We start from the raw sequence: 13,234 nt of genomic DNA on the forward strand, positions 1-13,234 counted from the left end.
TCTCATTTAGAACAGGGTGAAACACATTCCCAAGTTTAACAGTACATTGAGTCAAAGGATGAGTCCAAATCTTAGTTAATGTAGAAGTAATAAGTAATATCTGACTAGAATAAAAAATAAGACATATGAGAATAGATCAGCAAAAAGTGTGTGTCTCATACAGCAAAAGAGAGAAAGATAAAAAACAATGTGCAGACTTGGTGTGGTTTATTAATCTTTTAAAGTTCACAACTGTTTGAGGGGGAGTCCCATTACAGGTGAATTTAATCATTTCTCACACAAGCACACCTAAAAAACAATGGAAACTCTGAGGATGTTTGGAGCACTCGTGTCACTAATTCCTGAGTAACCACGATCACTGGACCAGTTCTCGGTTCGAATTGAGTGGGGAAAAGTTAATAGCACACCAGGAATCACTGATGACAAAAGCCGGCAACTTTACTTAAACTTTTCACAAAAAAAAACAAATGAACAATCATACAATCATGAAATAAACACCACTTTTTTTCTTTTAAGAATGAGCAAAGTTTTAACTCAGTATTATTTGAAAAGATTCTTGAATTCTAATTTGGTTTCTAATAGAAATTATGTTAATTCCTATATTTTTTTTTTTTTGGACCGGTCAAAATAAATTATTCTATTTTGTCTCAAGTGAAATGAGTAACATCTCCTTAATTCAGCTTCCTTTGAGTTAACTCTTATTTTCGATCTTTGTATTGCAAGTAAATGGAATCTTATAAATCACCTCCTTTTCAAGTTAATTTAGTTGTCCCCTTTTTCACTTCTGCTTCCTTTACAGAACACAAAATATGTCACCAATTGACATCACAATACAAAAAGAAAAATCAAATTGATCAGTGTCAAATTCACAGTTCAAGTTTATCCTGAGTCCAAATGCTGTCTCAGATCCTACCGCAGAAGTGATGCAGAAGCTCAGCTCAACCGAGCTTGAAAGAAATGGCGCTGCAGCATCTCTGCTCAGCACGTATGCATGCATCCACAATCATGAGGACTTTAACACAACAGAAAACATCATGAACTCACCAAAACCGGTGTTTCCAAAAGCATGTGAAACGATCCCCGTTTCACAAAGTGTGTTTTTATCCCTTTCAACGCTTTTTTCTCCTTTTCTCGCTGCACAATCCTGCAGCTCTCCTCGCTCGTTAAGCAGCATGGAGTTTCACCGTCTTTTTTTCAGAGGGAAGTTGCATCATAACCCCAAAAAATATATTAAATCATTTAAATTCTTCAAATTGCAAAAATAAAAAATGAATTGTTTTTTAAGGTTCAAGCCAAATGAATTAAATAAAATATTTATTCAAATTAATGGCTGTTTCTTTTTTTCTTCAATTTTAAAACTTTATTTAAACCGGGGGTGACACGTTGTCATGGCAACAGTGGCTGAGGACGTTGTCATGAGAAAAGAGGCAGATGACATCACCAGAATCCATCTCACATCAAAGCACCTCAGACCACTTGAAAGCAGCCTCATTCACACACAGCAGCAGTCAGATGAACAGCAGCTTCTTACAGAGCAGAGATCTTCTTGAATCACTGAACATTATGGAACACGGGCTTATTGGTAGAACGCAGTCAGAAAACACAATGGTATCGCAGACTGAAATGAACCGTCGGAGGCTGGAGGACTTAGAGAGACTGTACGTTCAGACAGAACGTGACAGGGTGAAGAAAGAAATGGAGGTTGAGCTTTACAACAATATCATTGTGAGCAACAAAGTCACAATGACGGAAGAAAGTATGTCAGCCATAATAACTGACATACAAGAGAGACTGAGAAAGCAGATGGAGTTAAAGTCTGCGTACGAGATGGCCGAGAGAGACGTGAACACACTGAAAAGGAAGGTGGCTGAAGAGAGCAAGAAGCTGGACATGAAACTGAGAGAGCAGGCGGAGCAGATGAAACAGATAATGACACTCCTGAGTCCAGACATATGGACCCCTGAAGTAGAGTCTTCTGATGTGCAAAGTCCTGCAGACAGTGGAAACAGCGAAGTCAGTCACTGGGAAGTTAAATACTTTGCGGAAAAACTGCAGCACGAATGCACAAAAATCAGCTTGCTTCAGAAACAGATAGACATGTTTCACAGCATGCTGAAGGCTTTTCCCAAATATTCAGTGTGGGCCATGGTCAATGAAGGTCTGACCAAACTATTGGCCACATTTGGTGAGAATTACGACCAGCACCAACAAATCACAATGCTGCGGAACAAGGTGGAGGAGGACTTGCACAAAAATTATGAAAAAGCAGCAGAGGTGGAGGAGAACCAGGCCACCTTGAGAAGCTTCATATGTGTATTGAAGCCAAAGGTCAAGGCGATCAAACCTAAATATTTAACAAACACACCTGCTGACACACCTTTAACGGACACACAGAGACTGTACGTCAAGACAGAATGTGACAGGGAGAAGAAAGAAATGGAGGTTGAGCTTTACAACAATATCATTGTGAGCAACAAAGTCACAATGATGGAAGAAAGTATGTCAGCCATAATAACTGACGTACAAGAGAGACTGAGAAAGCAGATGGAGTTAAAGCCTGCGTACGAGATGGCCGAGAGAGACGTGAACACACTGAAAAGGAAGGTGGCTGAAGAGAGCAAGAAGCTGGACATGAAACTGAAAGAGCAGGCGGAGCAGATGAAACAGATGATGAGAATCCTGAGTCCAGACACATGGACACCTGGAGTAGACTCTTCTGAGGTGCAAACTCCTGCAGACAATGGAAACAGCGAAGTCAGTCACGGGGAAGTTAAATACTTTGCGGAAAAACTGCAGCACGAATGCACAAAAATCAGCTTGCTTCAGAAACAGATAGACATGTTTCACAGCATGCTGAAGGCTTTTCCCAAATATTCAGTGTGGGCCATGGTCAATGAAGGTCTGACCAAACTATTGGCCACATTTGGTGAGAATTACGACCAGCACCAACAAATCACAATGCTGCAGAACAAGGTGGAGGAGGACTTGCACGAAAATTATGAAAAAGCAGCAGAGGTGGAGGAGAACCAGGCCATCTTTAGAAACTTCACATGTGTATTGAAGCCAATGGTCAAGGCGATCAAACCTCAATACGTAACAGACACACCTGCTGATACACCTTTAACACAGGCACCTGCTGACAAACCTTTAATGGACACACCTTCAGACACACCTGTACTGACTGGGGGGGAGGGGGTTGCGCGTACGGTCGGAGGCTCGATAGGGGTGCGTGTGTCCGGTCGTGGGCCTGGGGAATGTGTGCGTGGGTGGTGCGTGGGTGCATGCGTGTGTGCGTTGCGATTCAGTCATGGGCCGGATTGGACGTTTTGGTGCGCCGAACCTGCTAACACACCTTTAAAAGACACACCTGCTGACACACCTTTAAGGGACACACCTGCTGACACACCATTAATGGACACACCATTAACGGACACACCTGCTGACACACCTTTAACACAGGCAACTGCTGACAAACCTTTAACGGACACACCTGCTGACACACCTTCAGACACACCTGTACTGACTGGGGGGGAGGGGGTTGCGTGTACGGTCGCAGGCTCGACAGGGGTGCAAGCGTCCGGTCGTGGTCCCGGGGAGTGCGTGCGTGGGTGGTGCGTGGGTGCATGCGTGTGTGCGTTGCGATCCAGTCACGGGCCGGATTGGACGTTTTGGTGGGCCGAACCTGCTAACACACCTTTAAAAGACACACCTGCTGACACACCTTTAAGGGACACACCTGCTGACACACCATTAATGGACACACCATTAACGGACACACCTTCTGACACACCTTTAACACAGGCACCTGCTGACAAACCTTTAATGGACACACCTTCAGACACACCTGTACTGACTGGGGGGGAGGGGGTTGCGCGTACGGTCGCAGGCTCGACAGGGGTGCAAGCGTATGGTCGTGGGACTGGGGAGTGCGTGCGTGGGTGGTGCGTGGGTGCATGCGTGTGTGCGTTGCGATCCAGTCACGGGCCGGATTGGACGTTTTGGTGGGCCAAACCTGCTAACACACCTTTAAAAGACACACCTGCTGACACACCTTTAAGGGACACACCTGCTGACACACCATTAATGGACACACCATTAACGGACACACCTTCTGACACACCTTTAACACAGGCACCTGCTGACAAACCTTTAATGGACACACCTTCAGACACACCTGTACTGACTGGGGGGGAGGGGGTTGCGCGTACGGTCGCAGGCTCGACAGGGGTGCAAGCGTATGGTCGTGGGACTGGGGAGTGCGTGCGTGGGTGGTGCGTGGGTGCATGCGTGTGTGCGTTGCGATCCAGTCACGGGCCGGATTGGACGTTTTGGTGGGCCGAACCTGCTAACACACCTTTAAAAGACACACCTGCTGACACACCTTTAAGGGACACACCTGCTGACACACCATTAATGGACACACCATTAACGGACACACCTTCTGACACACCTTTAACACAGGCACCTGCTGACAAACCTTTAATGGACACACCTTCAGACACACCTGTACTGACTGGGGGGGAGGGGGTTGCGCGTACGGTCGCAGGCTCGACAGGGGTGCAAGCGTATGGTCGTGGGACTGGGGAGTGCGTGCGTGGGTGGTGCGTGGGTGCATGCGTGTGTGCGTTGCGATCCAGTCACGGGCCGGATTGGACGTTTTGGTGGGCCGAACCTGCTAACACACCTTTAAAAGACACACCTGCTGACACACCTTTAAGGGACACACCTGCTGACACACCATTAATGGACACACCATTAACGGACACACCTTCTGACACACCTTTAACACAGGCACCTGCTGACAAACCTTTAATGGACACACCTTCAGACACACCTGTACTGACTGGGGGGGAGGGGGTTGCGCGTACGGTCGCAGGCTCGACAGGGGTGCAAGCGTATGGTCGTGGGACTGGGGAGTGCGTGCGTGGGTGGTGCGTGGGTGCATGCGTGTGTGCGTTGCGATCCAGTCACGGGCCGGATTGGACGTTTTGGTGGGCCAAACCTGCTAACACACCTTTAAAAGACACACCTGCTGACACACCTTTAAGGGACACACCTGCTGACACACCATTAATGGACACACCATTAACGGACACACCTTCTGACACACCTTTAACACAGGCACCTGCTGACAAACCTTTAATGGACACACCTTCAGACACACCTGTACTGACTGGGGGGGAGGGGGTTGCGCGTACGGTCGCAGGCTCGACAGGGGTGCAAGCGTATGGTCGTGGGACTGGGGAGTGCGTGCGTGGGTGGTGCGTGGGTGCATGCGTGTGTGCGTTGCGATCCAGTCACGGGCCGGATTGGACGTTTTGGTGGGCCGAACCTGCTAACACACCTTTAAAAGACACACCTGCTGACACACCTTTAAGGGACACACCTGCTGACACACCATTAATGGACACACCATTAACGGACACACCTTCTGACACACCTTTAACACAGGCACCTGCTGACAAACCTTTAATGGACACACCTTCAGACACACCTGTACTGACTGGGGGGGAGGGGGTTGCGCGTACGGTCGCAGGCTCGACAGGGGTGCAAGCGTATGGTCGTGGGACTGGGGAGTGCGTGCGTGGGTGGTGCGTGGGTGCATGCGTGTGTGCGTTGCGATCCAGTCACGGGCCGGATTGGACGTTTTGGTGGGCCAAACCTGCTAACACACCTTTAAAAGACACACCTGCTGACACACCTTTAAGGGACACACCTGCTGACACACCATTAATGGACACACCATTAACGGACACACCTTCTGACACACCTTTAACACAGGCACCTGCTGACAAACCTTTAATGGACACACCTTCAGACACACCTGTACTGACTGGGGGGGAGGGGGTTGCGCGTACGGTCGCAGGCTCGACAGGGGTGCAAGCGTATGGTCGTGGGACTGGGGAGTGCGTGCGTGGGTGGTGCGTGGGTGCATGCGTGTGTGCGTTGCGATCCAGTCACGGGCCGGATTGGACGTTTTGGTGGGCCGAACCTGCTAACACACCTTTAACGGACACACCTTCTGACACACCTTTAATGGACACACCTGCTGACACACCTTTAATGGACACACCTGCTGACACACCTTTGATGGACACACCTGCTGAAACACCTTCAACGGACACACCTGCTGACACACCTTTAATGGACACACCTGCTGACACACCTTTGACGGACACACCTGCTGAAACACCTTCAACGGACACACCTGCTGACTCACCTTTAACGGACACACCTGCTGACAGACCTTTAATGGACACACCTGCTGACACACCTTTAATGGACAGACCTGCTGACACACCTTTGATAGACACACCTGCTGACACACCTAAATCTGACACACCTGCCACAAGTGATCCTGTAACATACACAGATGCTGCATACACAGTTATAACAGACACACTTAGTGGACTCTCATGGTGGTGGTACTGATGGCTGTGGTGGTGAGGGGTGGGCTCGATGGTGGGGAGGCTTCCAGGGAATCTCTATTGCTTGAGGGTCTGGCATAGACCTTCAAACGGGGTCAAAGACAAGGAGCAGGAGTCCCCTCTAGTTTTGGAAGTAATTTTAATTTCTTAATGTTTGCCTATTGTCTTCAGGGGCCACTTTCTCAGTGACACATATTCACACGTTGCCTGAATGCTGAAGAACACTGAAAATAGCTTCTCTAAAAATGTTACTGGCCTGGCCAGTCCACCTAAAAGAAAGAGAGTTTGGCAGAAATTTACAAAAAGTCAGTTCACCATGGAGTTTGGACCACATGTGACTTTTCCACAGGAGACGTGCATGTCAAAGCATGACAGTGCTCAATTCAAGAACTTCGGGTATTCAAGCTCCTTTTACAGCTCCCATAGCAACAGCAGAAATAGGAAGGCAAAACGATTTTAAATAATATCATCAGTTCCAGATTGGACCTCAGCAGAAGCAATAATATAACCAAAAAATAAAAAATATATATAAATAATAAAAATAAATAAATAACATAACATATAAATAATATAACCAAAAAATAAAAAAAGTTACAATAACAAAAGAAACACAGGGTCTTTGTTGTCAATCCTGTACAGTGAAATAATTACGTATGATGTTAATGTTGTGTTGGGTCAAGACGAGGTCGACCGATATGGGTTTTTTGGGGGCTGACACCGATGCCAATGTTTTCCAAATTTGGGCAGCTGATGCCAAAATGCATAGCCCGATTTTTCCAATTTGATATTTTTGGCCAAATTATACATATATTTATCACATTTTTGTGAAACACAGCAATTTCTGAGGAACTAAAAGAAATCTATTACAACAAGTGGTGTCCAGTCCTCTGAACATTTATTCAGCTTTCAAAACAATGAAATATTTTGTCTGGGTGAACACAATGTAACAAGCAGTAGTAAACATTCACACTCTTCTTAAAGTGTCAAAAAAGAAATTTAAACTTTAATATAAATTTAACAAAAGTAGTCAGAAACAAGGCTGTAAAAAAAGTCATACATACAAATAAAAACATAACTCCAGTCATGCATTATGTGAAGGAATTTGCGGGTGGCTAATACATGTTTGAGAAAAAGCCCCATGATTGATTATTTACTGCTTTACTCTCGCCATTTCCTCCTATTTACTTTGTTCTGTTGTTAACTACAGTAGTGATGTGTTTTCACCAACACGGTTGAACGCGCACAAGTAAAGTCAGCTTATACCACGCTAATCTCTTACTGATAAAACTTATCACAAGGTAGCATTTGAAGTTAACAATATGCAGGGTTTCCGCCAGACCTTTTCAGTCTGGGCGCCCTGCCCGCGCTAAATTGTGCAGCACCAGAACAACATAGAAGAAAAAAAAACTCTCCTAGGCTAGAACACGGCAGCGTTAGCCGCGTTAGCAACGCGGCACCACGCGGCCAAACTTTATTTCTGCAGTAAACACTGATATGCTGCAGACTGGAGAGCCATAGAGCCACAAAAACGTTGAAATGTTCAACAAATCCATTATCCATTGCAGATGCAACAGGTGCAGGCTATTTCCACAGCCTGGATTACTCCGAGCACACTCCACTCTGACGGAAATGAATGCAGCAGCGTGCCACAGGGGTCCTTTCTTGAGCGGCAGCTTTAGCTGCCCGCACATGTGCCTGATCAAAAATTGCGTCATTTTATAGAACGGATCAAAAATCGGCTTTTTAAAAGAAAATACAGCCGATGGCAGATGGAGAAGAATGTTTAAATATCGGCCCGATATATCGGCCGGCCGATACATCGGTCAACTCTCGTCAAGACTAATGTAAATGAACAAGTATATATATATATATATCTCACAGAAATACACACACACACACACACACACAGTCTTGTATTTCTATCCTTGTGGGGACCGTCCATTGACTCCCATTCATGTCTAGCCCCTAACCCTGACCCTTACCCTAACCCTAACCCACACCACAACAAAGCCTAACCCTAAAGAAATGTTTTTGCACTTTTACTTTTTTCAGTAACAACAACATGGTCAAGAAAACACTGTTTCTCCTACTTAGGACCGGAAAAAGGTCCCCACAAGGCACGTCGTTCCACGTTTTGCTATCCTTGTGGGGACATTTGGCCCCGACAAGGATAGAAATACAAGAACACACACACACACACACACACGTACTGTCTTGTGTCATCTGGATTCCGTAACTTTAGGTGAAACGGGACGGGCTGCTGTGCTCCATGCAGGTTTTGCAGGTGATGCAGTTGAGGGATTTTACCAGTCACATGTGTATTTCCTCCAAAATGCCAATTTTTTTTTCACCAAATCTCATGAGTGTGCCATGTTTGGTAACATATCGAGTATGTTTGGGGCCTCAAAAACAAGTTTGCTGTGCTCAGATTCTAATAGAGAGGTTTGAAAGGCAGGTGGGGTCATTCTGATTTTAGAATTCCATCAATCGAAACACTAAACAGGCCTCAATGGAGGAAAGAAGTGATCCAAATGAAAGCTGGCTATGTAAATTAACACTGGCATTTAGATGAATACATTTTCTTGTAAACATGTAAAATTTATCCACACTGCTGTGGGATAAAAAAAACAACAACAGTATTTTGTATTTACGAGTATTTTGTATTTCGTATTCATTGCATCAGGCATAAAGTATCCCAGATTAGTTTGAAAAAAACATTCTTGGTGTTCATGCTGCAACAGAGGATCTATAAGGTCTTTGAGGCCTCATTCAGGAAGATTTCCACATCATGTCTGCTCTTCCTCGCTTTACAACGGGATATTCCTTCTATGACCCTCAGTTAAAAAGAGAGAGAGCCAATAGATGAGACAATCCAGTCGTGGAATGATATTAGATTTGCACCAAGTGTGGATAAACTGTATCAGATGTGCAAAGTTGGGGAAGTCGTAAAAACTGAGTCTGCCAGTTTATACGGACTGACACACACACACACACACACACACACACACACACACACACACACACACACACACACACTGCTGCCAACTTGCCAGGGTTGTAGAGAACATCTGTTTTTCTTACACCCAACACATAAAAATTATGAAGTGCGTTGGTGAAAATAAGTTTTACACTGGTGGCTGTGTGAGCATGCACTCTCCAACTTTCCAACCAGTTAGAGAAGTTTCAAATGATCAGACGGAAATCAATGATACACTTTTTACTCCCTTAAAGAAAAAAAAAATCCTCAGACATAATTACCATTAACTGTAACCTGTATCTGCAATTTAACTGAAAATTGACCTTTGTTGCCTGAAATTGTTCACAAAATGAAATAAAGAATTTGCTTTAAACTAAATGAAGTCGAAGTTGTTAATTCATCATTCAAATTAGTTGAAGATTGACTCACATTAGCAACATTGCACTAACGGGCAATAATTGGAAATCAGTATGTCTTCCAGTCAAAAGCATGGGAATTTTTTTATTTTTGCTTCTATTTCCGCAGCAAGGCTGCTTGCTGTGTGATTAGGACGTGATGAGAGAAAGGATGTCTTTAAATCACTGCGTTGTTCTACCCCTTCTTTCTCCCACGACTGGGGCTGGAGTTGATAAGCGGATGTGTATAAATGGACCCTCTGGCGTTGTAACTGCTAATAAGGATCCAGCATCTGCGTTAAGATGAGCTGGGGAGGTGGGCGATCTCTGAGCTGGGGACATAATGAGGCCAGCAGACCTTTGGGTCTGGCTTCAGATCCTGAAAGAAAAAAAAAACTGTGTCAATGTTTTTTTTTTTTTTTTTTTTTTTTTTTTCAGGATAAAGAGTCTGGCAAATATGCATCTCTTCCCATAAAGCCTTCAAACTGCTTCACAGCTTTTAACAGGAGAAGTGTTATTAATCCAAACCTTCCCAACAGCGAGCTGAAGCATTTACAGTAACAGCATCAAAGTGCTGTTTGGCAGATGTAAAGCCGACCACACTTTTCTTCTTTTTAATTTTTGAAAAATGTGTGCAAACATTCATACGTTTGGCCTCGCAGGTCCAAATGTTCCTCCTCACTCTGATGCCAGCCGACAGTTTTTCTGACTGTGTGTCACTTCACACTCGCCTCATGCTGCAGTTATTCGCCCGCTGAGCTGAACGGAGGCCAGAAGGCAGCTGCGGTTTCACGTCTCTTGTTAAGGCGGCAATTTTCTGCCCCATTTGTTTGTCGTTTGAGTGCTGAACGTGTCACACGTAAAAGAATATTACATTGTGATTTGAGTTTGGTTATTTACAACCAATTCATATTCAGAATTTCTGATGATAAAATGGAGAAAAAATATTAAAAAATGGGAAATCAGTCAAACGAAGCATCTCTTCTCACAGACTGCTGACACTTCACACACTCTGCTACCTGCAGCTTGAATCACAGCCTCACTGAATACAGGTGTGACGACTCTCACACCTGCAGACAACACAGGTGAGACGAAACAGATCTGAAAACAGAATGCACTATGGTTCACACACACACACACACACCTGCGCAGTATCCAGTCCTCAAATATACTTTAAAGGTGCATTAAGGAGTTTTACAACCTTAAAAACTTATTTTCCCACCATAAATATGTTACACATTTTTAATGATGGGTACAATGTGCCCTGACATATCCATTACAAGTACCTCTAACAGCGCTAAATTGTCACTTGAAAGTTGCAGTACCGGTCCGGCACCAGCATTTTTTGGGGAGAATTTGAAAGGAATGACGTAATGCTCGCTCCGGCTGGTTAAGTTTCATTTTGTCCGCAATTACTCCGCCAGATGCTTAGTGAGCAACAACTGAGCAGGAGCTTCCAGAAAGTAAGAAAAGACCAGCTTCTAGCACTGCCACAGCTCCAGCACAGACTCCACCAGGTAAAAGAAACTTAAATCTTACTTGAGCGCTACTAAACGAGCGAGGAAGGAGTTCCCCTCTTCCGTGCACGCGAGCCACAGGCACGAGTTTTTCACTAAGCTGCATTACGCCCAAGGCCTGCAGGGGGCGCTGTTTCGCATAAAACGTGCAAACTCCTTTAAAATTAAACTGTAAACAGACATTTAACATGTTCTTCACACTGATCGAGACGCTGAGGAATATGTGCCTTAATTATATGGCCTCATTACATTCACCTTTTACTATTTGCATGTATTTATTTTATGCAGTGTGTTTTTAGCAGACCATACAGTATGATTTATATCTGTATATATCCAATTAATGATAAAGTGATACTAATTATTCACTAATATCTATCAGCTTTTCTTCTGACGTGCATTGGTCAACAGTTTGTTTCTTGAAAAGCTTTTACTCATTTAATGTTTTCAATAAATGGATCAATAATTGACCTGAAAATAGAGATGTTGTCTGGTTTGCTTTAGCGGATCTCTTCAGGGTTTGCTGGATGGATGATGATGAGTGGTTTGGGGTTTTGGGCTGTTATAAATAACCCATGTTTCCATGTGATCGATGCTCTACAACAGCAGCTGGAGCTCAGTGAGTCAGAGGAATCTCTCAGATGTGAGATTTTAAATACAGAACATGAGAGATGGATGAGAATCAGCCTGATTCAGTGTTTCTCCACTGAAACCTCCCAACGCTGCACTTGTTCAGATAAAGTCTTGTTTTCCTGCTGAGGGACTCCTTCAGTTCACATCATCCAATCTGCCCTCCTCCTCCTCTTCGTCCTCCCACGAGCTGGAACAGGCTGAGAAGACAAGAGGACACATCTGAGCTGCATGCTGCTCCTGTTTGCCTTTCCCGTTCTGCCCTGCTGCTTGTTGGAGTCATCGTTTTATCTCCACTGTCAGATCTTCCAGCGCTAAAGTTGTCTCTGAACCTTCCTGTACAACAAGAACACATGTCCACGTCTTTCCATGATGCTTTCTGGAACTGCACTTTTTCTCACAACAGGGTACCAAGTCCTTACCCTTCGTCTTTAACCACTTCGGTATGTTTATTTTGCTTTAGAATTCGTCTTCTCGCCTCACTTGGCTTCTCTAACCATCACTGTGTCAATGATGCTTTGAATCATGTGAACATGAATGAAAAGTGCTTCGTGAATGAAGTTTGATTTAATCATCAGGCTGAGGAATACAGAGCTTCTCTTATTCTGGAAAATAAATGCTGATTGGAATGAAAACGATGATTGGAAATCCATTCAGGGTGCAGGGAAATACACCCTGTGCAGATTGAAAGAGAGAAAAGAAATGCACTACATGTGGTTGTGAAAGCTGCACATTTTAGAAACTGGTCTTAAAAAAAAAAAAAAAAAAAACCTCCAAAATGAACTGGAGCCTCCACACGTGCATAACATGCATCTCTGGCTCACAGCGCCCCCCTCTGGTCTGTCTTCACAACCCAGTGCATTAAAAACTGCAACGATGGCGCACCCTGCTGGACTTTTATGGAGTAGCATCAGCAAAAGCAAGACCTCCACTTTTAGTTTCCAACCTTTAATTAGCTGAATTTACTGAAGAGGATCAGTAATGGCTTTTAATTCTCAGGTGATGTGCCGGGAGGTTCGGGACACCGTTGTGGAGAAGATGACTGAGACTGAGAGGCTCTGGGTATCTGCTCTGAATTTTGTGACCGCTCTGGCTCTTCGGCTTCATCTTCATCACTGGGGAGCTCCTATGCAGCCAGTCAGGGATGAGCTATTGTAACCACTATTGGTATGATGGGTAAAGACGACAACCATCAGTGCAGCAAACACAACATATGCTCTGTAAATTAAAATAAATGATTTCATCATCCAAGTTGCCAAAATTGCATATTTCTGGAAAAGATACAGGAAG

Source organism: Salarias fasciatus, chromosome 19, assembly GCF_902148845.1.
Source record: "Salarias fasciatus chromosome 19, fSalaFa1.1, whole genome shotgun sequence".
NCBI lineage: Eukaryota > Metazoa > Chordata > Actinopteri > Blenniiformes > Blenniidae > Salarias > Salarias fasciatus.